Source organism: Procambarus clarkii, chromosome 7 (genome assembly GCF_040958095.1).
Source record: "Procambarus clarkii isolate CNS0578487 chromosome 7, FALCON_Pclarkii_2.0, whole genome shotgun sequence".
Taxonomy (NCBI): Eukaryota; Metazoa; Arthropoda; class Malacostraca; order Decapoda; family Cambaridae; genus Procambarus; species Procambarus clarkii.
Window position 1 is genome coordinate 12,860,211 of NC_091156.1, and position 19,122 is coordinate 12,879,332.

Genomic DNA, 19,122 nt, shown 5'->3' on the forward strand with positions numbered 1-19,122 from the left:
TGACCAGACCACACACTAGAAGGTGAAGGGACGACGACGTTTCGGTCCGTCCTGGACCATTCTCAAGTCGATTGTGAGAATGGTCCAGGACGGACCGAAACGTCGTCGTCCCTTCACCTTCTAGTGTGTGGTCTGGTGAACATACTTTAGCCACGTTATTGTGACTCATCGCCTGCATATGTACAACTTAATGCATGGTTTAGGTAACGTTAGGTATGCTTACCCAAGTATTGGAAACTGGAAATGTAAGTTCGTAAATGGTGTGGTTGTTACAATTACTGGTTAACGTTTTTCCGTGTATGGCGAGCGGTGTGTCTTAATTCAATAAGTGTCGACCTGGCCTGAGGGACACGCAGCCTGTCTCCTTCCTCGTCATCCACTCTCCCTAACCCATCTCCAGAGAAATTTTAACTTGATATACGAAGCCTGAAAACCAGCCAAATGAACATTTTGAGTGATGGATTATTGCAAGTACGGCTTATCTACAGGCCTCTCTCACCTACTAAGTCATATTCTAATTTGTAAATATGTATTACGACCCCAGGTTTTCGCTTAGAATAAGTTTAAGCATGCATCAAGCCCATAATTTTAAAATATTTATTTTTAAATTTTATGCGGGAGGGGGTATGTGATGGGGAGGGGGGTATGTGATGGGGGGAGAGAGAGAGAGAGAGAGGAAAGCCTAGTCCGTGATTCAACGTGGACGGAGTCGGGCTCTTGCAGAGTAGAGAATTTACGCGAAGATTTTAGTAGATGCGACGACACTGTTTCCCCAGATGTGGAGGAACAAGGCGATTGGTTACATAAAAGGGAGATTGGCCACTTGGGTAATGACCCGAGGTCACGTGATCGCTGGAGCCGTTGATGGTACTTCCCAGGCGGGCGGGAAGATACTGCAATATCTAACTTCGCGCGGAGAGGTACTGTTGAAGAGAGCTCTGGGAATTTGATGAACTTTGCGTGTGCACCGTGGTTGAAGAAGCGGCGGTGCATACACGAAGCTACTCTGTTCGTCTCCTATATTTAATAAGCGATTCAGTGGTCCTACTACAATACGGTCAGAACCAGTGACAGCCAGGTGCTTGAAGGTGTGAAAGTATACGTTTATCTCTCAGAATGTTCGGCAATATGTTTATTGTTTGTGATGTGTGTTTATATATATGTATGAACACGTTGTACTGAACGGGGTGAGAATAGCTTGAGCTACCTCATCCCTTTGTGTGCATTTTACCTCAATACACTTTTTTCAATTTCAATCATCTAGTCAACCAACCTGCAGTGCAATGTTGTAGTGAGGAGCCTAGCGAGCCCATGTGAGGGCCGTCGCAAGGGATGGACGTCCGGCAATTCGTAGACTCCTAGTCCTAATGTGAATGGGTTTGCAAAGACCACAGCAGCCAGTGGACCCACTTTTGGAAATTTCATTGCAATGTAAGAAACCGTTCCCCGGTTTCTTCATTGCCAAGGAGGGGCGGGTCTACTGCAGTATGTCTCCTCTATTGCTCGGTCGCCAGAGTTTACAGCGGGAGGACCTGAGCGTGAGTACGAGGGCGAAGCATTAAGATAAATTCCTTGCAAGACTCTAGAAACGGAATAACAAATGAGGCGCGTGCAGACGTGGATAATTCTGGAGGAAGCGAGCCATGGCGACAGCTGTACCAGGTAGATTAAGTCTTAAGTCTACCCCTCCCGCTTTTCCTTGTTAGTAGGCTATTCCAAAGACCCGATTTGAATTTATTTTGCTTAAATCCATGTAAGTACCTCAAGTGATATTTTGAAGTGATTTTTTGGGTCATGATGTATGTCATGTTACTATTTATGGAACCGATTTTTTAAGAAATTAGATTTTGAGGCAGAAGCCTAGTCACTCGGGGAGAGCCTTGCGATCACAAATTTTGATTCAAAGCAACGAAAATGTTTTATCATTAGTAAACTTTGTACCTGTGCTTTGATTTAGTTTTGACTTGCTTGATATCCAACATCATGGAACTACTTTACTACTACTAGTAGTAGTACAGTAGTTCCATAACATTTTGAAGTGAGCAAGGCTGCTTAAATATAACCATTTTGATCTAGTGTTATCCTTTTGGCAGTTATTTGCAGCGGAGAAGTTTATGGGGCGAGTCACCAGGCCGGCCCGGGTAACCAAAATTCTTCTCTCGTGTACTTTATTTATTGCATTATTAAATGTTGTAATTTATATGCTAGTGCGTTTCTGTTCTCAATGCTCTGGTTACTTGCCAAAGTCAAATGTAACTAAAGAACCAATAGTGTCCGGATCGCAATTAACATGGTCAGGCCCTGCTAGAGAGAAGACTCCGAGGCCAGAGTACTCACCTAGTTGTGCTTGCGGGGGTTGAGTTCTGGCTCTTTGGTCCCGCCTCTCAACTGTCAATCAACCAATTAGAGTATATGTAACTGGTAACATTTGGGTAGGGGGTACATAGTCTAACCCGACAGGTATTTGGCGGTCTAACAATTCAATTTCATTATTATGCACCCCATACCCATCCGTGGGAGGTGCTGGAAAATGTTAGAGGCCAAAATGTGCATGAATACACACACTGGTTTCCTGTCCCTCGACACAATGAATGATTAATAATTATCAATAATTTTTTAATATCACAAGTGATTCAACAAGAGGCTCGCAAGTCACTATACAACGCATTGTACATCAATGGTGTGTCACAGTTATTAGTCTTGCTCCACACCCACCCAACTGGGCGGCAGCTTTACAGTCATGTGCTCCACACCCACCCAACTAGGCGGTAGCTTTACAGTCATGTGCAGGCAGCACCTACAGTAAGCAAATTTTGGATACTTCGCTAAGATTCCCGGCAGTACTTCATTATGAATGAAGTACTTACACATTTCTTGGACGCCATTGATGGTGTTCTCTGAATTCTGCCGTAAAGAACTCCATCTACCCCGGATGATGTAGCTCTGCCTTTATGTAGAGCAGTTTAGTTCGTATTCCGTAAGAGCATGTCACAATCGTCCTCTTCATCCAAACTGTCCTCTTACAAATTAAGTCTGAATTTGGCCGTTTACCCGTATGGCTGAAAATGTACGTAATTTGAAAATGAAAAAAAAGATTTAAAATAAATGGGATTTAAAAAAAAACAGTTAAGGTTCTTCTGGTAGGTTAGGAGAGCAGGAAATTCTCCTTAAGTTTCAAAACGTCATCAAAAACGTTAATTGAAAGTTCCCTCTCCTAACCTAACCGAGTACACCAGAGGCCTCAAACAAAAAATGGGACAGTACATCACCTTCGTCAGCCGATTTCATTTCAAATTACGTCCATTTTTGGCCATAGCGCGCACACGAGCGAAAAGCGACGTTATTTTAAAGAGAACAGGTTAGACGAATGAAGTCGAGGAACCTTGCTCTATCATCATATCTATCTAATTATGTGTGGGTGGAGGAAGACTTATCAAAGCTGGAAGTTATGGCCCAAGCATCAACAAGGTCATTTGCTCTGTGCAGGGATTAGGGTGTGAGATCTCTGCAGCATTTTTTCCCTTTGATCATGTTGATATCCTATGCCCGGCTTAGAGCCCCTAAATTGGCGTCCTTGTTTGTGTTTTTGTGGGGCAGTTTTGTGGTCTCTTGTCACCCTCGTCACGGCCCTTGTGGATTTGTTCATAGTGACATTTTAGCGCTGGCCACCATTTCCTATAAATTTCTTATCGACTTGTAAAACACACACTTGGTAAATCTTGGTGAAACAATCTTGGTAAAACTAAATAAATTTATAATCATACTTTGTACATAAACCAAAAAACAAAGACAAAATTTGTCAATACGCCACGGGTAAGGAGGCATTCAGAGCGCTTTACACTGCCTACGTGAAACCAGTCTTAGAATATGTAGCCTCATCATGGAGCCCCCCCCCCCCACCCCACCTAAAGAAACATTAGAAAACTGTGAAACGGTTCAACAATTTGCGACGAGGCTAGTCCCAGACTTGCAAGAGATGGGATATGAAGAGCGACTGAAGGAACTGAACCTGACGACATTAGACAATAAAAAGGGAGGGAGCAGAGAGATATGATAGCAGCATACAAAATACTTAGGTGGGATTGAAAGTGAAAATAGACGAAATGCTCACACTGAACACCAACAGAACGAGGGGACATGGGTGGAAGCTGGAAACTCATCCGAGTCATTGAGACATTAGAAAGTTTTCTTTTAACGTGATAGTAATAGGAAAATGGAATTAATTGAAGGACCACATTGTGGAAGCAAACACTATTCAACGCTTTAACACTAGATATAATAAAGAAGGACAGGAGTCATTGCTTTTAAGGGGACATTAGTTAGTTTTTTAAGCTTTATTCAATGTCAACAAATCTTTTTTTGACTAGTTTTATATGAAAAGGGTTGCAATTATTCCAAGTTTCAGTATCGCAGCCTAAAGAGAAAGGGAGAATTTTTTTCAAACGAATTTTGCAAATTTTTAATAAGGATCTACAGTCACAAGTTTCAAATGAAATCATTTCTATGACACTCTTCTATCACATTAGTATATAATAAAGGATCTGATTGAGCCGATTTTCCAAAATATGTTTAGTTTTACTAATATAAATAGTCAAAGATTCCTCAAAAATTATGCAAATATATCATGCTTATTACTATTATAAAATCAATAAATGAACTTGAGGAAAGAAACTCCATACAGATTGTAGAGACAAACTCTACATACAAGGTGTAAATGTAAATTTAATAAAAATGAAAGAAGGAGTAGTTACGTTTATGTTACTTGAAAGAAAGTAATGAAGAAATGAAGTCTAAGGTGCTGCCATCTGTGGCTGAGGTTGACAACCAATTTCCTCCAAAATTGGCACCCTTACAGATAGGCTTACGTGCAATCAGGCAATTTCATGCAAATTCTCCGATAAACAAATACAAAAAAAAATTCATTTTCAACTAAATTTTGGGGGATAAAACTAATTATTAAATATTTTTATTATATGCTATTGCGATAGCCGAGAGTCAGACATTCATTTGACACCTGTGTTAATTTTATACCATTTTGGAATTTTTTTTGACAATTCAATATTTTTTTCTCCCTTCTTATTTATGCTACGATGCTGAAACTTGGACCAGATGAAACCCTTTTCATATACAACACGTTAAAAAAGTTTGATTGAAATCAAATTAGTTTAATTTATTGCATATTTTTTGGCATATTTGGAGCTAATGCCCTCCCCCCCCTTAAACAACTGAAGTCTAGAAAGGCGGGATCCACGAACCGACGCTCGATCCTACAGCCACACAGCACCGCTCCTGTGCCAGGTAAGTCCACTACGGGCTCACCATAGCCCGTGCTACTTGGAACTTGTTCCGAGTAGCTGAATCTATAACAACAAACAACCTAAAGGCACAAATAGGGAAGAACACACCCCACACTCTTCCGCGGGGCGTTCCCGCCGTCCATAGCTATGCGAGAAGAAATATGTTTATTTTGTCGTACAATTTAGTCTATTTTGTTATACAGAATCAATAGTCGTACTGATGGTGAAGTGTTTGGGACCAGTGGGAGTGGGGGGGGGGGGATCTTGGGATGGCCAGTGGTGGGGGGGTAGGGCGTGGGTGGCCAGTGGTGGGGGGGGTAGGGCGTGGGTGGCCAGTGGTGGGGGGGGTAGGGCGTGGGTGGCCAGTGGGGGGGAAGAGTGGGTGCCAGTGGGGGGGGAGCGTGGGGGGCCTGTGGAGGGGGTAGGGGGAGCGTGGGTGGCCAGTGGAGGGGGGGGGGGAGAGTGTGGGTGGCCAGTGGAGGGGGGGGGGAAGAGCGTGGGTGGCCATTGGGAGGGGGGAGAGCATGGGTGGCCAGCGAGGGTGGGGGGGGGGGCAGCGGCGAGGCAGACCCCCTCTCTTACTGCCCTGCCTTTCTTCCTCCCTGGCCACTCTACTTCGACTTTATAATATCAGCCTTTTCTCTAACTCTCGCTTCTCTCCTCCGTGTCCCTTTGGCGTCTCTCCTCACCTGTGCCTTTACTTCCCCTTCCCGTCTAATTTTAGTTTTCTTCTCGTTCTCTCCCTCATTACGCTATCGGTATCTCCTTGCTTGCTTGCTTGCTTGTTTTCTCCTCATCATGTCGACTTGCTTCATTCTCTCATGTCTTTCCCATATAGATTCCATCATCTTCCTCATTTCCACCCCTACTTCGCTTTTCCCCTTGTTCCATATTCTTCCTCCTCCTCACCATTTCCCTTATTCTGTTTCACTCCACTCCCCCCCCCCCCCATTCCCCTTGCTCAGCTCAGGCCTCACACCCCATTCCTCCAAACCCAACAAAATTGAATTCGAAACCAATTTCGCGAGGTAGCCGAATTTGGGTTAAATTGTACTCCAGGCTCGGCAACCCTCCAACTTGCACAATCTGCCGGCCCAACCTGAAGTCATATATGGCGCCATTGTAAGTGTAGGCCAAAATCAAAGCCTAAACCGACATCGAGTCTGCTCCAAGATAAGAAGGCATAAATTCAAATTTCGCTTTTGCAAACTTTTTAAAATAAATATTTAATTATTTATTAAATATTCAACAATGATGACTATTCCAGCCACGTAAATCCAGTATTCTGGGAACACTTATGGAAGAAATGACTTGTATGCTCGGGATGGGGTGCATCTATCTAGGGCTGGGGTTGTTACTGTTGCCAACTCGTTGGAACCTGTGGTTGGAGGGGTTTGTTTGGGATTAAACTGTCAGTAGAGTGTGGTATGGGAATTAATATGGAGAAGGGAGGCAATGAACGTGTGTGTGTTGTTGGGAGACAAAAATTGGCAAAATGAACAAGGAAGGAGAGGAGCCTCAAAATAACAACACACTTAAGGTATTTTACACGAACAATACGAGTCTAAGAAATAAAATAACTATTTAAATGCTCTTGTCTGCACAGAAAGAATAGATTTTACTGTACTTACCGAAACATGGATGAATGTAGAAAACAGAACTATTAGCTGAATATCAAACTGAGTTAAAGTACTGTATTTCACACATATTACACGAGGAGGGGAAGTAGCCATATATGTTAGGACAAATTTGAAATTTAGTTTCAAAGAACGAATCAAAACTGAGCCACATACAGAAACTTTGGCTAGAATTAAACGAAAAAGCTAAAAATCTTATAATAGGAGTTATATACAAGCCACCAAACTTAGACAGAATGGAAGCAAAGCATCTATGGAATCAAATATCTCGAGCATCTAGGTCAAGCAGTATTTGTTATAGGTGACTTTAATTTTAGTGAAATAAACTGGCTAACAGGGAATAATGAAGCACTTTTCTCGAATTAATTGACGATTGTTTCCTTAAGCAACACATTAAGACACCAACGCGTGGAAATAATATTTTGGACTTAACTGTGTTAAGTCCCTGTGTTAACTAACAGGGACACGCAAATAAGTGACATCGAAATTGGAAGTGAGCTAGGGAACAGTGTTCACAAAGAAATCAGATTTAGCATAGAATGGAATAGTTTTATAGGAGAAAATGCTGTTAAAGTGCCAGATTTTCGAAAAGCTGATTTTGATAGCCTAAGAAATGGTTTGGGTGAAATAGATTGGAAAGTCCTGGGCATTGAGGTGGGCCGGTCTTGGAGGGAGATGTGAACCCAGCGATAGGTGATTTAAAGAGATTTCGATGTGGATACAAAATATAACATTTAAGAATATTCTAAGCAAAGCACAGGAACGTAGTATACCATGCAAATTTAATAAATCAAATAATAATGACCTGAAATGGATAACAAAGGATCTGAAGAATCTTGTAAGTAGAAAAAAAGAGAGCTTGAATACAAAAAGGATTAAGAATGGGGAAGTCAATTTAGAACAAGAATGTCCAACTGGTTAGAAATATTAAACACGAGATAAGGAGGGCAAAAAAGAAATTCTGAAGTTTGCGTAACAGGGAAAGCAAAGACAAATCCTAAGTTTTTTCAATTATATCGAACAAAGACTAGGGAAAAGGATAGGGCCATTAAAAATTGAGACACGTCAGATAACTGATAACGACGAAGAGATGAGTAGTATTTTTAATAAATATTTTATGTTTACCAATGAGTGACTGAACATTATGCCTTCAGACAAACAAGTCTGTGTTGGCGGGGAAGAGGATAGGTTGACCAGTTTAGCAGTTACCAGGGAGGATGTTATTAAACAAATCCCCAGGGCCGGACGAAGTGTTTGCCAGGGTGCTTAAGGAATGCAAAGAGGAGCGTTGCGAGTCATTGTCTACCATATTTAATAAATCATTCGAGTCAGGCAGAGTGCCAGAGTCGTGGAAGGTTGCTAATGTGGTACCAATTTTCAAGAAAGGAGATAGATCACTTACATCAAACTATCGGCCAATTAGCTTAACGTCTGTTGTGGGAAAGTTACTTGAATCAATAATAGCAAATACCATTCGTCTTCATCTTTAAAAAATATAAATTAATAAATGATTCGCAATTGTTTTACAAATTGACGTTCATGTTTAACAAATTTGCCATCATTTTATTCCAGCATAGTTGAGGCAGTTGATAGTGGTAAGGTTAGTGATGTGTACCTTAACTTTAGCAAAGCTTTTGATACAGTGCCACATGAAAGTGATTAAAAAGATAGAGGCTCACGGTATTGGGGGTGCTATATTAAGTTGGATTAGGGCATGGCTATACCAAAGGAAATAAAGACTTATATAAATGGTGTTAAGTCAGAGTGGGAAAATGTAAGTGAGGTGCCTCAAGGCTCTGTCCTGGGACCTCTGTTATTCATAATATATATAAATGCTTTAGATTCAGGTTTGAGCAGCAATATTTGCAAATTTGCCGATGATACAAAAATCGGGAGGGGTAATAAACAGACTCACTATCACTTCCAGGCGATCGAAATAAGATTTTAAAATGGTCAAAATATTGGCAGATGCAGTTTAATGCTGACAAATGTAAGGTTTTGCGGCTAGGTAATGATGATAGTTACTAGATACGAGCTGGATGGTGTCGAGATTGCGAAGTCGAATTGCTAAAGGAATCTGGGAGTTATGATTAGTAAGAATTTATAACCAAAAAAAAATCAATGCATAAATGTTCGTAATAAGGCAAATGGGACACTAGGATTTATGTTACTAACGAAGTATCTAACTAGCTGACATTGTAACTATAAGGTGTGAATGATAGATGAAATTGTTTATGTAATAATCTAAGATGAGGTCTGATAAAGACCTTTTGTGCCCTCTGTGATGCTTTTTGCGCTACCGCTCACAGGATGAGTAATGGGGTGCACAAACTAGCCGTCTCCGGCGGCAACAATAAAAAAAAACGAAGCGTTAGTAACAAGACACCTTGTGTTGTTGTTCAGCTATATCTTGCTCTGGTTAGGCCCCATTTAGATTATGCAGTTCACTTTTGGTCACCGTACTATAGAATGGATATAAATTTACTAGAACGTGTCCAGCGAAGCATGACAAAGTTAATACCTCAAATTAGAAACCTGTCATACTAAGAAAGATTAACAAAGCTTACATTGCATTCACAGGAAAGCCGAAGAGTTAGGGGTGACATGATAGAGGTTTACAAGTGAATGAATGGACATAACAAAGGGGATATTAATGGAACAAAGCAGGAGTCACTATTAGACAACCAGCGACTCGAGAGGTGGAAGTCCTAGAGCCAAGGCTCAACCCTGCAGACCACACGGGTACACTCACACGCTAAACCACACACGGGGACATCCACACAACCTCCCATATACAATTTTGCCAATTTTTGGGGCAGATAGCCGAGGACAGCGCTCTGGACTTGTAATCCTAGGGTCCGGGTTCGATCCCCGGTGATAGCAGAAACAAATTAGTTTCTTTCACCCTGATGCCCCTGCTACCTAGTAGTAAATAGGTACCTAGGAATTAGACAGCTGTTACGGGCTGCTTCCTGTGTGTGTGTGTGTGTGTGTGTGTGTGTGTGTGTGTGTGTGTGTGTGTGTGTGTGTGTGTGCGCGCGCGTGTAAAAAAAATTCTAACAAATGATTGACAGTCTAGAGGCGGGCTGAAAGAGCAGAGCTCAATCCCAGCAAGCACAAATAGGTGAATACAACTGGGTGAATACAAGGCCCACACTACGCCTACACACAAAGTTATGAATATAGAATTGAACAAAATATAATTTTACTGCGATTTTTAACTTGTTTGCAGAACAAAAATAGCCGTGTTCGTTCTCTACTCGCAATCTAGAATTCAGGATTCGAACCCCGGGTGGGACAGACATGATTGGGCGCGTTTCCTATCACCGAATGCATCTGTTCACCTAGCAGTAAATAGGCACCCAGGAGTGCTTATTGTGGAATTGCATCCTGGGGTGGGTCAATAGTTCGACTTCGGGAGGACCTAATATGACCTATACATGTTAGGACCTAACATATGCCTCACATGTATACATATACTGGCTGCCTGTCCCGATAAAATGAGGTAGTATTAAAAAATAAAAGCGAAAAAATACATTAGTAAAATAAAGCTCACGATAGCCTTAAACATTACAAAAAATAAAATAGATTCAAAGAACAAAAAGCGAGAACATTACAAATAAAAAAAAATGAATCCTTTAAAAATAAAGAGGAAATTAGTAAGGAGAAAAAGGCATGAAGTAAACAAAATTGAGAAGAAAAATTAACGGTAAGAAAGAGGAAGAAGAGCGAGCAAAGGATAAATGGTGCAAACAAAAAAAAACTAATTTGAGATATATAACATTTTTATCAACATTAAAGCAAAACACAGAGCTAGAAAACAGGAGAAAATTAAGAAATGTGAAACAAGACGGGGGGGGGGGGAAGAGCAACAGATTAGGAAAATAAGAAATTTAAAAGGAAAATGAAGAATTAAACATTGAAGGAGGAGCACAGAGAAAAAACTGAAGAACTAAGCAGCTAAGAAAAAGTTGAGAAACTAGAGAATTGGACAAAAGAAAAGTACCATAAAGAAGAGATAAATGTGAAAATTATGCGTGATGATTTCGATGACGAGGAAGAGAGGAGCAGGAAGAGAGATTGGACAACTAGCAGTGATTGAAAGAGGATAACAAAAAAAAAACTACAGAACGAGGAGCAAGAGGAAAAAGCAGATGTTTAGTATAATTAAAACGAAAATTCATCAATACCGTATACATACACACACACACACACACACACACGTGTGTGTGTGTTTGACAGATGAAGTGGTTGACAAATGGAATGCATTAGGCAGTGATGTGGTGGAGGCTGACTCCATACACAGTTTCAAGTATAGATATGATAGAGCCCAATAGGCTCAGGAATCTGTACACCTGTTCATTGACGGTTGAGAGGCGGGACCAAAGAGCCAGAGCTCAACCCCCGCAAACACAACTAGGTGATTACAACTAGGCGAGTACACGGGAGCCCGGCATGCACAGGCGGATATCACACCGAATCTGTTCCCAAAAGCCCATATCAAAAGGATATCATCATCATGCTAGATTGGTCAACATAAGAACCGTCTTTTAGAAACGTGTAAGGACCTTTTATACCACTTATGTCAGACCAATCCTGGAGTACGCAGCTCCGGCCTAAGTATGGAGTCCATACTTAGGACTCAATAACACAAGGCAAAGTTAAAAGATTCAGAGGCATGCCAACATACTAGTCCCAGAACAGAGGTATGAGCTACGAGGAAAGACTACGGGAGCGAAGCCTTCCTCACGTCCCTGGATGTCAAGAGTAAGGGAAAAAAACATTACGTTTCTCGTGTAATTATAACAGACCTTCAAAATTCTCACAGGAATTGACAGGGTGGACAAATAAATTATTTAGCACGGGTGGAACACAAAACAAGAGGACACAGGTGGAAATTTTGTACCCAAATGAACCACAGACAAAAATAATTTGTTCAGCGTCAATAGTTAATAAATGAAATGCATTAAGCAATGATGTGGTGGAGGCTGACTCCATATACAGTTTCTACTAATGTATATTTCATAGAGCCCAGTAGGCTCCAGAATCTGTACACTAGTTGATTGACAGTCGAGAGGTGGGACCAAAGAGCAAAAGCTATTTGCTCTATATAATATATCTATATATTTATTTATGAGAGAGAGAGACAGACAGAGAGGCTAGGAAGAATATACAAAGAACGAAGCACAAAACAGATTGGGGTGGCAGAAAGAAGGGACAAGAAGGGAAATTGCAGACAAATTATTGTCAAACTTTTTCCATTTTAAGAGTCTTAAATAAATGGTACAGACTAGACGAAGCTGTCCAAGCCAAATCGATTGTTTGAAATACAAGAAAAATGTAAAAAGTCATTGCATTAACTGATGGCCGAATGGCGGGGCTTTAGAGCACACGCTCAACCCCTCAAACATCTAAGGAGAACGAGCACACAATATTAAAGGTGTTCATTAGACAAAACATATTAGCCAATCACAAACAATGCGCCTATTGCCTGCCTTACTCCCAACCCCAGCGTGTAACATTAAATACCTCTCATCTCTACCTTTTAAACCTCAAAACCAATCAGCCTTCCTCCTCAACCTCACAACCTCCTCAAGTCTTGGCACCTATCATCAACCTTAAAACCTCTGAGGAGACTTATTTGCGTTAAGACGTAATCTCTCGTGTCTTTTCTTCCCCGAGCATCAACCACACTCAACCTCAAACTAACTTATCTGTACAGGCGAAGAGCGCTTGTCTTGACCCTCAAAACCTCCGATTCTTAAAACTCACACCATCAACTTACCAAACCTTCGCCATTCAACTTCACCTTATTGCTAGGAACCTGTCTGCCAAAAAACTTACATTCATCCTAAAATCTCCCAAGTTCTTATCCTTAAACTTCCAGCCTCTAACTTAAACCTCAAAATCTCAGTTTCTCATTTATAAACACTCATAAAACCTCGCAATAGCCACCTTCTTAAGCCTCACAACCTCACCTCGGCCTTCTTTAACCTCAATTGCTCATCATTCCTCAAACCTAACAGTATTACATTTGAAACCTCACAATTCATTCTCCTTAAACCTCGTCTCTGATCTTCCACCTCTTTACCTTCCCTCCACATGCCTCTTAACACGTCTCTTCATGTCACCAGGAAAGTGTCTAAGACCCTTCACCACAAATCCCATCATCACTTCCAAAATCCACCATAACCCCCTACCCCCCAAACACCCACACAAATCCTCCCCCCCCCCTTCCCGAACACCCACACAAATCCTTCCCCCCACCCCCGAACACCCACACAAATCCTCCCCCCCCCCGAACACCCACACAAATCCCCCTCCACCCCCGAACACACACAAATCCCCCTCCCCACCCCCGGACACCCACACAAATCCCCCCCCCACCCCCGAACACCCACACAAATCCTCCCCCCCACCCCCAACACCCACACAAATCCTCCCCCCCAACCCCCGAACACCCACACAAATCCTCCCCCCCAACCCCGAACACCCACACAAATCCCCCACCTCCCTCCTCCCCCACATCCACCCACGCCATCCCCCTCCCCACGCCAAAACCCTTCCCCAGCCACCCCCCAACAATATGCAGATGAGCATACAAGATACACCGACAGGTGAACGCCCGGTAACAACCAATTTATCAACACTCCTCAACCCGTTTACAGTTGAATAATAGACTCTGCCGTTCCCGCCTTAATGCTATGTAAAGTGGCCGGAAAATGTCAAGAGTCTCAGCCAGAGAGATTAGGTTAATGACTACGTATTTGGCCTTCACTCAACACCTTAACGAGCGCGGTCCTCGCGACATAGTTCCAGCCGATTACCATAATGTAATTAACGCTCTACAGCGGTCCAAACAAGGATTAATGTTACATTATGATGTGTAATGTAAAACGGCCGTCTTCAATGACCTCTATGATAAGATTTAAATGTGTATATAAAGAAATTCAATTGTACACAATTCTACAGTGATTTAGAGCAGAGAGGAACACCTACTCCTGTAATATAATACAGCAGTTGGCGTCTGCTGTGTCGCGTATTCCTCTTATAAAGTAATTTACACAATACAGGTGATACCTCTTTGTAAATTACTTTTACGGCTGAAACTTTATGTCGACATAAAGTTGTGGTTTACCACGATAACAAGGCCTATAATTCTTCAGCAGTAGTTCATTATATATTTTTAGACTAGGCTACAGTCAAGCCGCGTGTGATAGCTACCTGTATATGGTAAACTCTTGGGAAAGAAACTCACTAGGTACCAAATACCTCACCTCTCACATACCTTGCAATTTTGACTGATGTGACCTAAACTAGATAAGTATTTGGCATAGCCACTTACCTTGCTATTTACTCTTGTATAGCTGCTGTGTGTTTAGCCGCCACCGGAGAGACTGATGCAGCCTACTACCTCCAAGTCGCGCCAGAGGAGCTGTAACTCTCTGCGATTCTTCCCTTCCGTACCTCAAACCTGGCGACGGCGATCTGCTAACACTCCTACATGCTACACGGGGTAGGCAACCTAGCAAGAGTTCTCAATGAAACTCCTCTCCGCCAATCAGAGGCTCTCCAGGCCGAGGAGCTGTTGCTGATTGGGCAGCGTGGTTGGGTGCATGAGGCGCCCACTCGATGACGTCAAAGGAGGGCGGAGTCGTGGCTGGCGTGAAGTCGCAACACGCATGTGTGGGGGTTCTGGGAACTACTTTTAATACGGCTAATGCACTCAAAATATGGATGAAATTTGTTAGGAAATATGCGTTTATTACCCCTATAGACTATAACATTCTTATAGTGTATCAAATTATGAATGTGAAAAGTTTCCACATTCTGCTATTTAATAACATTACTCTAAAATTAATAAAATCTAATTACGTACTACAATTATTTTGCTATTTACTGGTTTCTGTAATGCTGAACACTTTATTACAGTAGAAAATAGGTGTTAAATACACGGGTGGTATTCATTCGTAAACCGGTTTTATACCACAAGACCCTTGTATACCTTCCCTACTGTGGCCTATAAAGCTGTTTACTTCAGTCGAAACTATAAAATAACTCCATTATTTTTTTTAGCGTACTAGTGACTAGTTCTAGTGCAGCTAGTTTAGTTAATGTAGAATTGAGCCAGTTTTTTTAGCCTGATAGTCAGTGTATAATTATTTCTATAAATCCTACAGCCTGATAGGAGGGAAGTAGAAATAGCCTAAGCTACTGTATTACTTTGGGATATATTTTCTTGGCTCAATAAACATACTTGAACTTATACAACCTGCTGGAGTGCGTCCTATAACTGAACTTAAGACATAATACTCGTGACACCTTATATTGTTATTTTTTGATGGAGGAGGCAATTGTTTCAAGTGTAACAGGTTTTCGAAAAGCAAGTTTCATTGCCTTTATTGGTGTTGGGTGTGTGTGTGATACCCTGAATGGTGGGTATGATGCGCTGAATGGTGGGTATGATACCCCTGAATGGTGGGTATGATACCCTGAATGGTGGGTATGATGCCCTGGTGTGTATGATGCCCTGAATGGTGGGTATGATGCCCCTGAATGGTGGGTATGATACCCTGAATGGTGGGTATGATACCCCTGAATGATGGGTATGATACCCCTGAATGGTAAGTATGATACCCTGAATGGTGGGTATGATACCCTGAATGGTGGGTATGATACCCTGAATAGTGGGTATGATACCCTGAATGGTGGGTATGATACCCCTGAATGGTAAGTATGATACCCTGAATGGAGGGTATGATACCCTGAATGGTGGGTATGATACCCTGAATGGTGGGGGCACACATAAAGAGAAACATCATCGTCATTTAATACCCATGTTCAGTTTGATGAGATTGTAGACATTTTTATTCAACCATTTATCATACAAGGAGTGAGATGGTATGTTAGCGTCAATCATTAGGGTATTAAGGGCACAAAATAGGGGGTGTTAAGGGTCGTTGAGAAATGCTAGAGATGTAGGATCTCTCGTGACTAATGCAAAAGGTCGTATCGACTTGTATGATTCTTAGAATGTTGAGAAGCTTCACTTCTGACCTCATGATAATGATTCTGATACATCTAAGGGCACCAAGAATCACCGTAGCTCATGGCTTCCTTCTATATTACCTCTAGTTTGGTCAAAATAGCTGTGGAGAAGATGGCGTGAAGCCTAAAGCACGGTTTACCACCAGGCGTCAGTAACATAATATTAAACAATTCTACAATGCATTCAGGATGCTAATCAAATATCAGAACCACACATGACGAGTTATATTTGCCATCTACTCAATAACCACAACAAGGACAGGAAGCCGGCGACTTGTCAAGGGTCCTTCTCCTCCCGTTTTTTTGCCCAGTTCGATATAGGGAGTTTACCTTGTGTTTAGGGTGAGTGGTGTGGAGGACGAGTGGTGTGGAGGGTGAGTGGTGTGGAGGGTGAGTGGTGTGGAGGGTGAGTGGTGTGGAGGGTGAGTGGTGTGGTGGGCGAGTGGTGTGGAGGGTGAGTGGTGTGGAGGGTGAGTGGTGTGGAGGGTGAGTGGTGGGGAGGGTGAGTGGTGTGGAGGGCGAGTGGTGGGGAGGGCGAGTGGTGTGGAGGGCGAGTGGTGTGGAGGGCGAGTGGTGTGGAGGGTGAGTGGGACCGCCACAGCCCCAACAATCTTAGTTTCAAAAACCTGTATCGTCATTAAAATGATGACGTCACACCGCATACAACGCACAACATTTTGTATCTTGTTTTCTTTCGGTGTGACTATGAAAAGTCTGGAGAAGATCGGTTAAGTTAGCTCAGGTTTCCTTATAAAGTAGCGATGAAAATGCCCATACTTTTATGAGGTCTTTGACCCCCTAGCTGCTGCTGCCAAGAGCGAGTCAAAAGGCACATTACTCCTTTTAATTCGAAGTAGTGTATTGAACAATTTGCTATGTAAATGAAATTAATAACTATTATTAGTTTTATCTGTCTTTGAAATGCCTTCAACTTATTTGTTGCTGTGGCCTTCAGTGTTAAAACAAAAATCAGAGATTTGTAATTGTACACAGGAGGGTACAGGAACAAACTCCTGCTAACAGGTTGAGATCTTCCTCATCCCATAACTCAAGGTAAGCCTTATCCACTAGTTTCCCTGGATTACTGTCGTTTAACAACCGGTACCCATTCGCTGCTGGACGATCAGAGGCGTCCAGTTAAGGACTGGCGCCTTGTCAATCCTCCCCGGCCAGGATACGAACTCATATATTGAATCACATACGCTAATGAATAACTACTGTTTAGCATGTATATAAAATACTAAAGAGTCCCGGCAGTTACAATTAATGACTTGTTAGCTAGTAAAGTGTTTCTTACTATTATTATTAAACCTAGTATCATATAGCGATTTTATTCAGAATATAAATTAGTGATTTATTCCATATTGTAGGTAAGTGATGTGTTCTTACAGCATATTTAACAGTGAACATACATCATGCAATAATGTATAGGAACAATAGAAAAGCTAAATTTACCATAGCTTTGAAAATCCGGATATTCTATTGTGTATTAGTCTCTTTTCAAGAATGTATCACCTAATCAGCAAAATATCTATACTTTCACAATCCATTGTACCTTTTTGTATATATTATAGGCAAATCAAAACTGAGATAAGTTATCGCAAAAAGAATATTGCTGCTAATTCTGACAAAAAGACGCAGGACTGTTTCATTAAGTGGAGTTAAATGCCAATGAGTTAGTTTGTGAGACCAATACATAACCGAACTAGACACATTTCCCCCGTATAAACAAAAAATGACATTACTAGACTATCGAGGTCAGACTACCGACCAGGATCGTCAAGATATAATCATACAGCAGAACCGTCAAGATCCGGTCATACAGTATGTCAAGATGATTAACCAAGTAATGATACCATTTATTTAGCTACAGCAGCAGCGGCACGCCTCTTCTTCTGTTTCAAGAGTTACTACACGTGCATGTCACAAGGCCCTGAAATAAGGATGGGCGTGACGGGAGAGTTAAAGTAAGGTAATTATCAGGTGACCGTGGTTCGTGTAGCTGCTACTGGAACAATTTTTCCATGTAGCACGGGCTATGGTGAGCCCGTAACGGGGAAACAGCGCTAAGCCAATACTATATAGCACTTAGAAGCGATATGAGGACAAGAGTTATACGACATAGGAAAGGAATGAAGTTCAACCACTTAAACCATCGGGGATCGAACACAGATCTGCAAGAAGCGAGGACGTACCTATACCGATGAGTTCCCTTGGGGATAGGAGGATAAATCAGTTTTCCTCTTTTGACTAGGAGACGGAGTACAGGGTGTAGAAGGTTCACAGATTCGATGTAATCCATGTAGTCGATAGTTTCAGATGGATTAGGATGACGGAAGAGGACCCAGTATCAGCTGCAACAGGTCAGGAAAATGCCTGGGTGGTGGAAGAGTTCCAGGACGTCACTGACAACGGAGGGAACAGGCGAAGCGGTGGGAAGCCCAGTCAGGTTACAGCCCACAGGTTCGATTCCAGCACTAAGCCAGACGGTTCAGCATGTTTTACCTGATGACTATATGTTTAACCCTGAACTATATGTTTAACACATCTCTAACCCCTGTCCATGGAGGACAGAAGAAAATGTATATAGGCTGGTCAGCATTGTAAATGTGTGGCCACGTCTGTGGTAGAAAAATAATTAAAAAAAAAAAAAAATGATGACTCTTGTTAACGTAGCAGTAAATAAATAAACCTGGAGTTAGGCAACTGTTTTTGGTTTTATCATTGTGATGGTCAGAAGTTGGCCTAAGGGGGGAGGGGGGGAAATCGATAGGCCTAAATACAGGCGTGGCCGAGACAACTGGAAACCACATGACCTGTTTGGGCTTTATCAACTCATATGTTTCTTACTTAAATAGCTCAACTTTTAATTTAAAATCTGAGTACTATACAAGATTTTATGAGGTCAAGCACTGGAACCATATAGTTCACCTCAAAGTCTATCTTGAAGTTTTAATTAGCTAGTGTGTGTGTAAAGAGTGCAGGCTTTTAGCTTGGTATTGGGACCGGGAGGTCATTCAGTGCCAGTGAATGTCACAATTGGGAAGGGCTTTTTTTTTTACTGAAAATTCGAGTTGGAGGTGGAGATTACATGAAAAATAAATGCATTTAAGGTAACGAATATAACTGTTGATATTAAT

At 41.8% G+C, this 19,122-nt stretch overlaps 1 protein-coding gene across 1 annotated transcript in view; it reads right to left on the minus strand.

Annotated features, from left to right (window-relative positions):
* Gpb5 (Glycoprotein hormone beta 5) overlaps nucleotides 1-14,665 on the minus strand; it is a 64,304-nt gene extending 49,639 nt beyond the window's left edge. The window contains exon 1 of the mRNA XM_045747218.2: nucleotides 14,280-14,665. The gene's annotated coding sequence lies outside the window, so the exon portion shown is untranslated. The remainder of the gene's footprint in view (nucleotides 1-14,279) is intronic.
* Nucleotides 14,666-19,122: the final 4,457 nt, after the last annotated feature.